Genomic DNA, 14,015 nt, shown 5'->3' on the forward strand with positions numbered 1-14,015 from the left:
CGCAAAGAGAGCATCGTTGGTTAAGACTCGTCAAGCAACGTCGAACCACGTGAAACGGGTTTGTGGATCGTGCGACTTTTAGGACGCGGCTCTTTCCGGGACGTCGACAGCGAACGAAGAAGAACAAAATGAAGGCAGAATCAAGGAAGACGTTCTCGCGGATGCTGGACGTACGACGACCCGACCATCGCGTTCTCGCGACCAGATTCGAAAAGAAGCCCGAATTAAAAGTGGCATCGAGCGAATTGGGGATCTAATCGAAGCCGTTAGCGGCGGGCCTCGTCGAGCGGAGGTATCAACTCTTCCCTGTTCGCGACGCAACGGAAAAGGAAGGAAAAGTGAAACCGAAGCCCGGAGGGACGATCGTCTTATCCACTGCTCGCTTTTTCTTCCTTTTTCCACCCCTCTTTTCCGGAGCTGTATTTCCCGATACGTGCGTCTCTCACTTCGCGGATGAATGAAAACGTACGGATCGGAGGAGAGTCGCAGAGGCAGATGAAATAGAATCGAGTCGGTCCTTTTGATGTCGACGACGACGAGGAACAATGATACGTCGTTTTTTCTTTCCGTCGATCTTGCTCGATAATTGCTTCGAGAAGCTCTTGTTCGTTGATGTAGCTCTCTCGCGCTCTCTCGCTTTCTCTCTTTTTCTCTTTCTTTCTTTCTCTCTCTCTTGTTCTCTTTCTCTCGTTCACACACACACGTTCACCCTTTCTTTCTGTCGCGCGGACGCGCGCGCGCGATGTTTTCTCTGTTTTTTTTGGCTCCTCTCCGCTCGCCTCATCGTGATATCCGCTAAACGAGAAGGAGTAACTAGGGCGTCCCAGGTGATGTGATCGCCATCAGGGGCGCTGGCGGCAACGCGACCGGTATGTGATAATATTTACACTGGGGTCGCATGCACGCGCCCTTCACTGCGTCCCTGCACACGGTTACGCGATTCTCGATCACCTCCACGTTTCCTGAAACATTCAGAAGGAACATCGTTTAGACACGCGACGATTTCTGATCCGATCGGTACAACGATACGCGTTGGTGTCCGCTTAAATGGCCAACGATCGGGATCAAACGGTATCATTCAACGTCAAACCTACCAATACTTCGTGGACTTTTTAGAAAAACTCATGTTTCATAATATAGAATGTGGGTAATATTTTATAGTAAATATTATAGTTTATATTATATTATATTATAGTTTCTTTTGTTTAGAAATAAATAATTAATAATGGCCCTGAAATTTAAAAAACGACCATTTAAATAAAACGTGGTAGGTTCAAGCAGAAACGCTTATTCCAGCTGTGTCATGCGTGCAAGATCGTAGATACCGCAGAGGTTTGACTCGAGCAACTCTAAGAAGTGGTAGGGATAATTCGTGGACATTTAAGCGGACGGATTCGTAGTCACTTAAGCGGACACCACTGTACACGGTTCACCCTCCTGTATTTGAAGGACTTGTACCGGTAAATATCGGTTCTATTGCCCCTGTATAACCTTTATAGAAATCGAAATATCAAAATACGGGGTGTAATTTTGAAATAAAGATAATACGCATTATATTAATACATTAAATACCACAGTAGTTACTGATAATCGGCCATTTGAATTTACAATTTGCAACTCTAATGCTCGTATAATTGTAAATAATTCTACTTTAATCAGAAATGCTATCAAATAACAAGCACCTTCTTGAATTATCAAATATTTTTATGTTTAAAAAATGTCGAAGATATCTTTAGACGTGAAAAACTCGCATGACAGACAACGTGTGTTAACGATGCTGAAAGATTGATCGATTGAGTTTTGGTTCACTGTTTATAATTTCATTCTTGTTTATACATATAGTTAATTTCAGTTGATAGGACGCGTAAATTAAATAGTTCGTACTGCGTGGATCCAGAGTACTATTATATTTTTCGATATTTTTTCTCTTTATCCCGTACGCAGCATCAAAAATCTCTCGAAAAATTAATGAATATCGAAATTTCAAGCTTCGCCGCACGTAAAAAAAGATTGCATAGCGGTAGTAAATCGCTCAAATGTGTGAACAAAATTGATATGTCGGCGCTGTGGTGGACGTAGGAATTTATTGTGAATTGAAGACAAATCACACGCGACGTGTGTGGCACGTTGTTTCCAGGTTTGACACGGAGAGGCTATCACGTTATTCCAGCACAAGTGGTTAATACCGACACATATCAGTTCCCGAGCATTGCGTCGAGGTATCATACATATACTGAAACGAGTAGTCAATGACACTAGTAACATCTACTTGCTGGCATTTCCTGTGGCATCGATACAATTTAAATTTATCAAGAATCATTGATAAAAACATTTAAAAAACAAAAAAGAGAATAATATAACTTGGTCTACTAACACCATCGAACTCCATAAGCACGCTACTTTTAAAATGTTCTCGCGAAAAATCTCACCAAATGTATAATCACCAGTATATAATCAAAGTACAATTCTAGCACGAATAAATGTTAATCTAGATAATACATCGAACCGGGTCATTCAAAATGGTTCATTTTCAAAGACAAAAGAGGAACGTTCGATTGCTTTTCTCCGATCTTTCCATTCCTTTCAAACGGAATTTCTTTATTCATTCCATTCAGTCTTTAAAAATAGTTATTCAGTAATCCGCTCTTAAATGCCCCGTTCTGTTATTTATAGAGCCGTTTCCCCCCGAAAGTACGAAAACGGAGTAAATTTTCGTCGAACTTTATTGGACTGGTAACGAGTTCTATTCGTTTCGAGCACATAATTTTCCCCGACTTCGTCGGGACGACGTATTCTTCTCTATCAGCTTCGTTCAAACATTTCATAAAACACTGATTTCCGCGACGCTAATTGCAGCAGATCCTACAAACGTTTCCTTCGTCAAACACGTCAGCTTTTAATGTTCGTTATCGTTCCCTCGACTCAAACGATTCGTACTAACACGCACACAAGGAAGGTGGTAAAACGTGCATTCTGACTTCCGACTGGTAGAATGAGCATCGTCAGCTTCTCGTTCTACCATGATCCGACTCCACTTGCTAAAACGAAGTTTACGATGCACATTGTACGAGTTGGAAGTCGAAACGCGCGTAGAACTTTCTCTGCGATTGTGGCTGCACGGGAATAATTGTTCTACGGTGTCTAACTTTGGCGTGTTTGAAGCAAACTTAGAATTTCTTACATCTCGAACAATACAAATTTAATTAATACACTCGCTGGAAAAATCTGGCATTTTGATAATTATACAGGTTGTAAATAAATAGGTATTTATTTTACTGTACGTATTTTACGACGAAAGAAAATTTTGTTTAATATATAGTGGTCTACAGAAGCTCATAGACAAGAATAAAATTACAATTCGATTTCAAGCATAATTAAAGTTGAAATCTTAATATACTGACTACCGCGTTAGTTTGTCTGCAAATAATAAAATAGAATGATCGTAGGCGACACGACCGAGAAAATGGCGTCTGATATATTTGTTAGCGTTGTAAAATGATCGTGCATCTGCCTATCGGTTATTGGTTTTGTAGAATTGGTTTTCCGACACGATGTATCGCGATACGTGCAAGAAACGTTCGCAAAGAAACCCTTTGTAGCGAATGGCGGGATTGTCCGTCCGGTAAACGGATTACAGTAAATCCTTTCATCGTGTCACAATTTTCTTCTTTCATTGGGTCACGAAGTTATTCTCGCCGGCATCCCAGAACCTGCTCATTTCGAGCGAGCGATATTTCCATCACGTGACCACCGAGTGTGTTTTTGGTTACTAATGAGTTACCAGGAATCAAATATTAATCGCATCTGATTAGTTTCGAACGTTCCACTTTCGACACAATTCCACTGCCAGAAGAATGTCATGAAATACCAAATAAACCGAATCATTAAATATTTGTATTCATTACACTATACAGTAAAGATTCTTAAAATGACCATCAAATGTATTTTGGGAGGTAGGGAGGGATAGAAATGTTCATTACGTTAGAGTAATTTGAACAGATTTTAAGAGACATAAAAATGTGGTAGTCAACATATTAAAAATTTTACTTTAATTATAATACTATGCAAACTCTTGCAATAAATGAATGTTTATATTTTAAATGTACGGGGTGTTCGGCCACCCTTGGGAAAAATTTTAATGGGAGATTCTAGAGGCCAAAATAAGATGAAAATCAAGAATACAAATTTATTGATGGAGGCTTTGTTAAAAAGTTATTAACGTTTTAAGTTCCGCTCGTACTGAATTTTTTTCTCGAAAGTGGGTAGAATTTCGAGGGTATGTCTATTCACCAAAAATGATTGTAATTGTCTCCCTCAACTGAAAATAATTTTTTTAGAACGATTTGAAATTTTTTAATTTAATTTTTTAATAACTTTTTAACGAAGCCTCAATCAACAATTTGCTATTCTTGATTTTCGTCTTATTTTGGCCTCCAGAATCTTCCATTCAAATTTTTCCCAGGGAACACCCTGTATAATGCCATTGTTTTGTAGAACGCTAAATAAATAAAGGACGAATAGAGAAATGTCAAGAGTGTGAAATATCGACGTCCAAACAAGGAATAGTTTTTAGAGCGCGAGTACATAGAACACGTGGAATCGATGAACGGATAAAAGACAATCCAATAATCCTAGGTGTATATTTGTTCGATTGTCAGTCTATATCTTCGTCGACAGGAATTTCAACGGCCGAATTATCAAAGAGATCTCGATTTGATAAAGTTCTTACACTTCTCGAGTACTGATTCGACGAGGCGAGAGTATCTTGGAAATCTGCGTTTGCTTTACGAGTCGAGTCTTGCAGGAATTTCTGTACGACGTCGTTAAAAATTAACGAGTTGACCGACTAACAAGGAAACTTGGTCGGGATTGAAAATTACTCGGACAGCCCCGACTAATAAAACTTAAACGGTGACTTTTATTCGGTCCCGCTAACGAGTGAACCGAAGTTTGAGAAATCGTCGCATTCAAAAATTCTAATAAGCTCTTGCGACGGAAAGACGTTCTTATTGACCAGGAAGCGAGCAAGCAAATTTTTCGAATGCAATCGTTGCCTCGTTTCGATCCGATCGTTTGGATTTAACTTGGAAAACAAATTTAATCAACCGTTTTTATTTCTATTTTAAGTAACCTGAATATATTGTGTGCCTTTTTTTCTACAAGCTTAGTGCTGTATAAATAACTAACAATTTTTATTTTCAACTTGTGAAAAGAAATTAAAATATTTTGTAACCTAAGACTTTTGTCGAATTTTTTCCACGTTCTAGATTATGTAAACATAAAAATTGATAATATAATTCATAATTGATAATATAATTAATTAATTTCCATTTGATAGAGGATAAAACACCCTTGAAAATGACTTTTGTTTCAAGTCGATATCGTACTTAGTTCCAGAGAAAACAATTATTTACGAAAAAATGGTATAGTAATTATGCAAACATCCTGTATACAAATTTATATTCATTGTCAATTAAATAAACAATTTATGGTCCAGTTTTACCGTACACCAGTCGTATAATCAATAGGAATTGCTAAAACTTCTTTGGGTATTTAGCGTCAAAGTAAACTTCAAAATAAACATGGAAGACAGCATAAATTATAGTAGGTGATACGATCATTAGATAGAGGATGAAATGCCCTTTAAAATGAGCGTTTGTACGAGTCGATAGCTCTATTAGTTCCGGAGATATAGCGATTTTAGTTTCAAGTCGATGCGGTGGCTAGTTACGGAGATATAAGGCTTCGAAGTTTGTTTACTTTATCAATGAACTCGCGCGCGTGAAAATAGTAAACAGTGCGTAGTAATTTCTTGGAAATACTACGCCCGGAAACTAGGTCACGCACGACGGTCACGAGTCACGTACGAGAAAGAGAGGTCCTGCGCGACGCGTCAGACGAAGACAGAGTTAGTCGAATTAAGAAAAATTACCTTTTACATAAATTACGATATCTCGAAAACGGAAAGTCGGATCGACAAAAACCAAAAGCCATTTCAAAGAGGAAGCTTTGCCGCTGCTAACGGCGGCTCGATCATGGAGAAAATACTAATAATTTCGAAACTGCAGGTAATTAAAGTTTTAGTAATTTCAATGCGCGTTTCTAGTCTGATTTAACACGGGAAGAGCCATAGCAGAATTTTAAAGAAATTATGCGTTTACATAAATTACGATATCTCGAAAACGGAAAGTCGGATCGACAAAATCCAAAAACCATTTTAAAGGGGAGGCATTGCCGCTTCCAACAGTGACTCAATTATTAGTAAAACCCTAGTAGTTTCGGAACTGTACGCGTCTAAAGTTTAACTACTTTTAATGCGCGTTGTTAGACTATTCCAAGATAGTGGAAACTGAAGATACTCTCTTTTATCTTTGCTATATATTTTGTTATTTACATTGGAAGCTAACCAGAATTTGATATCAAATTTTGTTCGGTTTTTTACAAAAACAATATAAATCGTTCAACTGGTATATACTTTTTACAGAAAACAAACAATAAAAATAGAACTGAATGTTGAAAAATTCATTGTACGTGAAGCTAAACGGCGTTAAAATAAAATTGTATGTTGAAAATTCTAAACGAAATTTAAAAAACGGTCATTGTAGGTCACGGTAGATTCAGTGTTAAGTAAATCCGAATGCTTGAATTAGAATAGAATTAATTTATAATATATGTAATAATAATTTTATATATTATAATTAATAATATATATAATAATTTTTAAACTTCGTAGTGATAGTTCTTTGAGTTTCATTCAGTCGTTAACGAGTCTCGTAACAGCTAATAATCGCTTTCATTGGTCGACTACTATAGTAATGAATAATTTCGACGAAATTGCGTGCATTTCGAAACAACGGTGACCAATAGATTTGTTACTTGCCACATATTCCGAACAGATGATTGTTTTGCGGTAAATGCATGGTCGCGAACTACAGAACAGCTGCACATTACAAATGTCGTTTTACCGAAAGTTGAGTTCGATACTTAAGAGGGATACAAATACAGGGAAATACAATAAGCAACGAGAAACAAGATACTACTCGAACTGTTTTCTAGTTTCCCACCGGAAAGTAAATTTTTCTTTCCATGTTTATATTTCTTTTGTCCGTGGAAACGACAAGAAATATTTAAAAATCGATAATTACGATTCAAAATATTCTGTTTTCTATTTCAGTATCTCAGAAATCTTTTTTCATTTTTCATTTCAAACATCGTCCCATGTTCATTAAAGAAAAACAGCTGCAATAAGATAACAATGAAATATTTAACAATCGATAATTACACTTAAAAATATTCTGTTTTCTATTTTAGTATCTTAGAAATCTTTTTTCATTTTTCATTTCAAACATCGTTCCATGTTCATTAAAGAAAAACAGCTGGAATAAGATAACAATGTTCGATAACGAAAACAAAAATACAGTAGAAAAATAACGTAACGCTCAAAGTGGGAACGCAAGGCGAAAAGTTTCGATTTCCGTTTAAGGTTAGGGATGCAGGAGTGTAAACATTCTTAACTTATATGCCCAGGCGACGTCGCCGTAGGAAACTTACCGTCACTGAGATGGATAAACTTGCAGGCGGGACGGTTGCACACTTGTCGATTAAAATCTTGGCACACCGGGAGGGTGTCCAGTAACTGAAAGAAAATGTGCCAGGTACTTTTATAACAGGTACTTTCGAAGTGCTTACGGACAATAGTTACAAGAAAAGGAACAAACTCTTACAGTATCTCACTCCACGTCCACAAACACGCTCAGATTCACGACCCTTTCGCTCTACCTTTCGTACTGTACCGTTCGCTCTGTCACTTTCAGCACAGACGCGTACAACACGATCTTTCTCGCTTCGCAGAATCATCGTACACGCACATTCAAACTTTTCAGTGTTAGAGCATATTCACGGTACATTACATGCTCTAAAAAAATCGGATCGTAATACGAATATTAATTAATTGCTACTGGTGCGCGAACAATCGACTGGAATCCCCAGTTACGGGTGACCCCTCTATTTTTCGCGAACTTTGAACTTCCTGCGCTAGTGTGAGGGGCTGGGGAGGGATCAGCGTCGATTGTTCGCGCAGCTCGAATTAAGAGGAAAATTTGCAGTAGAACTTTTCATTTTCAAACTGGGCATTCCCTAATCTCGTAATTTTTTTTTCGTTTTTTTTTTTTTTTTAATAATACTGATTATGCTAGAAATCGTTTTCACTCGGTTTCACTTAAATGCAAGTCGCTGCTTGCTTCCACCGTGATCGTTCTTACGATACAACGACGCGACAACGTATTCTCCCGTAAAAAGAATTTTCTCGAATGTGTTCGACAACAAAGGAACTCCGTGTCTCAGTTTTGCTACGCGGGACAGTTTACGCGTGAGTCTGTGATTTTCATTTTTTTTTATCGTAATAGTTTTCGTTTCGTATTTCCGTCAGCATTCCCAACACTTTTGTGTGCAAGGAGCGTGCCTACATAAACGAGGATCGTTTGATTCGCAAATTTCTCGAAGCGACTAAAATGTTCAGCTTAGTGATTGTCATTTCTGTAAGGTCGCGGACAGTTGTTCGAGATAATTCGATCCGAGAATCGTCGAAAATTGAACAGAACAAAACTTAAGGAATTCTTTTTTGACGCCACGTTCGCGATTCCGTTCTTTTTTGTCGTATAATTTGCGAATCAGGTCGTGGAAGCCCTCTTCTCAGCGGGCCATTCAGCACAATGACTAGACTGAAATTTTAGTGTTAACAAAATCGTGGAATACAGGAAAGCAACGATTCGCGGTTTGTCTAAGCGTTTCGCTGTATCACTCTCGATTAGAAAAACGGTTTGCTAAACAGTGACTTAACGTAAAACCTAGCTTGCAAGATGGAGAAACAATAATATTACATATGTAACTCGTGTGCATGTATATATATAATATGGCCGCGGGTGAGGGCGCATACATACGACAGATCTTTCACTCGAACCCTGGATAAGTCTTCGAGTTCTTTTTTTTTTCTTTTTTTTTTTTATCGCTTTTGCGACGAACGCGCGTAACCGAGGTATCGAGAAGAAGAAAGTTGAACAACGAGAAAACTAATTAAGGATGGGTTTAGAATGAAAAACAGATATGCGTAAATGCGAACAAACAGATTGCGTTCGAAAGTGAAATAATATAATTTGGAAGTGAAGCGAAAACTCCACCACAGCTACGCTCTACTTGTCCGTTCCTTTATAATTGCACCCCGAGCGAAAGATGTATGCATATTATATGTACACACACACACACAGAAACACACACGTACACTCGTATCTAGGAAGATTATTTATATATCCGAAATATGATAGACAAATGCAGCAAATAGATTAAACATCAAAAATTCCAGAGAACTGGTTTCGTGTTAGCAAAAAACGTTAGGTCAAAGAAGCGTTAACAACCTACCAGATAGAATATTAAATTAAACAAAAAGAAAAAAAAAATGTATATATATATATAATATAATATAAAATATTTTAATTATAAAATATATATATATATAGAAAATACGATAATAATAGAGAACCGAACGTATCGTCTGGCAAAAAGTATACCATAGGCTCACCATAGAAGCGTGCAAAATATATATATGTATGTATGTGTAGACAAAAACAAAGATACAAAAATAAAAAACGGATAACCGAGAACGTGTTACTGGAATCAGATTGTCTTCTTTCTGTCAAGCAATTGCTGATCGATGTTCCTTCGTATTATACGGCGACAACGAATTAAAAAACAGCAACAAAGTTACGCACAACCGAGACGGAGATAAAAGTAACAACGATAATAATTACAGATGATAAATAGGAGTGAGAATAATCGTGATAATAAGTAAATAATTCTTGCAACTGCATATAAAAGATAATTCGCTACAAACACAGAGTCTGGTCATGCAAATAATGGCCCGGGAGAAGGGGGTTGGTTTTTCTGCTTGGGTGATCGCACGTGATAACGAAGATCGTGTCCCTTTTTGTGTTCGTGTACCCGTTATACACTGACGATCGCTAGTAGAAACGATCGACTATACACAGGGTGTTCAGCCTAAAGAAATCCACGATTTTTTAACCACTTACGTTTGTTTCCTACAAAATTAATCGGTTCTCAATCACCGATAATTCAACTTCGAGAAGTCTTTAATTTTCTTTCACTGTCGCAGAAATCGATAACGCATAATGTTTCACTGAAATTTTATAGCAACAAAAGGTGTGTAAAATGTGCGTTAAAAATCTGTCTTTTCAACTGTGAAATAATGATGCCTGTAATATAAATGTAAACAATACAATGCATTGTATCGATCCAGTTTCAATTTAATCCTAATATAATTATATACAAGATAAACGCTGATGGCGAATTGGAAATTGAAAGATAAATTTTAACGAATCTTCTAACTTCTAACTAATAATAATTGTTGCAATTCAAATTGATACGTATCGATGATATTGAATGAAATTTGAATTTGAGAGTGTGTAAAAAGAACAGATCGAAATTTGTGTGAACGTGGTAAACTTTTAGAAAACTCCTCGATCGTGTTAAAAATATTAGAAACGAGTGTAACGTCGCATTAGTATCGAGCAATTTCGAACGTTCATTCGCAATATCCCTAATTGAGCACGTCACTTGTAAGCGTACTTGAAATTATAAAAAAAGTCACGATCATCAGTCATTCATGACGTTAATGCAAGAGTTATGGATTATGGATGAATTCCCAACGTGTACGCTTGGTTCAAACGATTCTGTGCATATTATTCTGCGGTGAAAAAAAACATTCCGTGCCCCTCGTACTGGGTCAGACGTTATAGTACGCGTTCATAAGGCAAGAGTAATCGACGCTGTCCACATTCTACTTATTCGTAATGCCACAATCGCCTTCGTCCCCGACAGTTCTTCGTTTCTTTCTGCAGTGACGCGGATAGAACTGCTCGAACCGAGCGTACACATTCATGTGATTAATTACTGTTTACGAGAAACAGTATGGGAATTTAAATAAAATCATGAGGACCAACGAATCTCAAGCAACAATTTCGAACTCGAATAAATATAGATGTTTGGTCCACTATTTTGAAACATTCGGTTTTTAAGAAAACTTAAGTACTTGTACATTTAGAGAATATTTCAATATCCTTGAATTTTCAAATTTTGAAGACTTAAAAGGAATGGATATTTTAAAATGGACTGCATTTCAAACCATTTTTAAATACCTGACATCTAGGTATAATGTCACGCGTCTGACACCCTTTTTCGCTGCAAAATGTCAATGAAAGTGACATTACGCGTTATCGTTGCATTCGTTTCCATCCCCTCAACAATACTAAAAGGAGAAAATAGCTATCGTTTAACAAAATCGAACAAAAAATGAACATCTTGGCACTTTTAGTCGTAACTGATAAACTCTCACCTAAAGTTTTCATTGATATTTTTTTTACTATAGATATTAGATAAGACCATTCTACTTTTTACAATGTTAAATATTTCGTGTTTAGCTGCTGTCATATTGTCTGTTTTCAGAATCATCGATAGTGTTCTACGTTAATCCCTATTATGCAAACATTTAATTTTTGTTACACAGCTTCCTTAGTGTTTCCTGTTTATACTTGTTTTGCGAAACCGTTTAAATTATACAAAGTGTCCGGTTTCTGGGCGAAAAAACGGATCGAAAACTTAGAATGAAGTATTTCCATGCAAGCTTTCGTTCTCTTGATAATTGACGTTGAAAATTCATCACAGAGATTACGAGTGTTCTAAAGTGTCTGACAAATAACTCGTTGATTCTACTTGAATTTGGCATTATTTATTCCAACTAACTTCAACTAATTAAAAAAAACAACAAAATTGATGAAAAAAACAATACTATACTAATACTATATGCCATGATCAACGATAGGACCAAAAACAAGTAGAAATAGCCAATAATGGTCAGACACTCTAGTCCAATCTTACTCAAGAATTTTCAAAGGCAATTTTCTCTAAAACGAACCATCCAATGAAAAAATTTTATTCTACATTTTCGATCCACACTCTCCCATAGAATAACCATGAATGATCGTTAAATATTAATTCTCTGTAAATGGTTGAAAAATCGGCGTTAAAAATTCATCGAAACGAGTGCGAGTATTCTAAAGTATCTGACATATAACTTGTTAATTCTACTTGTACTGGTAAACATCGATTTGGGATTATTTACTCAAACTAACTTTGACTAATTAAAAAATAACAAAATTGACGAAAAAAAACAATACTATACGCCATGATCAACGTTAGAACCAAAATCAAGTAGAAACAACCAACAATGGTCAGACACTCTAGTCCAATCTTACTCAAGAATTTTCAAAGGCAATTTTCTCCAAAACGAACCATCCTATAAAAAAATTTTATTCTACATTTTCGCTTCGTACTCTCACGTAAAATGACCATAAATAACAGTGGAATATTAATCATCCTTCGTATCGCTACAACCAGAGGAGACAGTTAACGTTTCTCTGTAAGTGGTTGAAAAATCGTGGATATAATTAACGAGCATCTCGTAGAACCTCAAAGTACAGTTTGTATAGTTTGTTCGATCGTTTCGCGGAGTAGGATCGTCCGAGGCACAACGAAGCTTCTCTCCTCGTCACCCAAGCATTCGTGTTGTGCCAAAAGCCGACTTGAAAGGACCGCCGGGGGTTTTGGTTCGCGTGCGTGAATAACAAGACTTTTGAAACACACACATTCACTCACTACTAAAGCTACGAAAAAAATAGAAGATAGAGGTAGATATATTCGGGGGTGGGGGTGGGCGAGACGAGGGGTATTTTTGGCGGGGGCGGGTGGGGGGGGGGGCGGTGATCCACGCCAGCGAACCAAACTGCCGTAGGTGGCTGGACAAAGTCAGCGGTTATTGGCATTCGTATAATGTGGATGTGGGATATGTCGTAAGCTGTCAAATTAATAATATTCTACTGCAAATAAGTTCAACACTATGTCAACTGCGACTCCGCAACCATAACAAACAGAGCTGATTATGCTCGCAAGAAAAAACAAATAGTCTATGTAATATATATCCGACTCGAAGAGAGAGATCGTGGACTGGAATCGGATTCGAGATCGTGATGCGCGCGCGGGAAAGCTTTGTCAACAGGTACCAGGCGTTTTTGTTATTCGATAAAAGACACGCTAAACAAAGGATCGTACGGGTCCCCGTTTAGCTTTCTATCCTGGTTATGTATGCGTCAGAAGCTCTCTATGCAAGCGACAGGAGTTCCGTGTTCATTGGCGACAGCGATAAATAATAATGATCTCGAGCGAGCCCAGAGAGTGAGAAAAAAGTGTTGCACGTCACGTGTGGAACAGGCTGAGAAGTTTGCAAGGCTACTCGCGGTGTTAACCGGTCTCTTCAAACCGGAGATCGCGTTTTATCGAATCACGCCATTGTCATTGTCGCAATTAACTTGTTACACGTTCGTTACCACGCGACAAACGCGTGTGAATTTTCACAATAGACATGAGAAATTATTAATGTTTGGTAGACGGGGTTTCTAAGGGGACAGAACTTCTTAAAAATATCCTATTTATCACGCATAAGGCATCTCCAATAATTTAGTTTAACGAGAAACAGGTTTAAAATAAAAAATTATCTACTAAGAAAATTTGTCTAACACGAGTAGTAAGTATTATTATAAATTTGTGTTTCGAAGATTTCTAGGATAACCTGCATAATAATGCAAAATTTAACTATTACAGTAATGATTCTTAAAATGAACATCGGAGTTGGCACGTTCATCTTTCGTACAACGGAAATTCAACACCAGTAGATATTAAATGTTGTCTTTCGCGCTTTGCTGGACATAAATGTTCAACTTACGAATCACGTGTTCATTTTACGAATTATTACTGTACTACGTTCTTTACTGTATTATTTGATTCCCACCGCACGAAACTGCCATTACTTTTGAAACATACGTAGCTACAGAATCGTTTTTCGATAAAAACAATATGGAAAACGTGGGTGGTTTCGACTCCCCTTGGTCTTC

General features: G+C 37.2%; 1 protein-coding gene across 1 annotated transcript in view; it reads right to left on the reverse strand.

The window, feature by feature from the left end:
- Positions 1–822: 822 nt before the first annotated feature.
- The window catches only part of LOC143343149 (protein muscleblind), a 562,363-nt gene continuing 549,170 nt past the window's right edge, over positions 823–14,015 (reverse strand). The window contains exons 11-12 of the transcript XR_013079925.1: positions 7,552–7,636; positions 823–962 (exon numbers count right to left, since the gene is read on the reverse strand). The gene's annotated coding sequence lies outside the window, so the exon portion shown is untranslated. The remainder of the gene's footprint in view (positions 963–7,551; positions 7,637–14,015) is intronic.

The sequence above is a fragment of the Colletes latitarsis genome, chromosome 7, assembly GCF_051014445.1.
Source record: "Colletes latitarsis isolate SP2378_abdomen chromosome 7, iyColLati1, whole genome shotgun sequence".
Classification (NCBI taxonomy): Eukaryota; Metazoa; Arthropoda; class Insecta; order Hymenoptera; family Colletidae; genus Colletes; species Colletes latitarsis.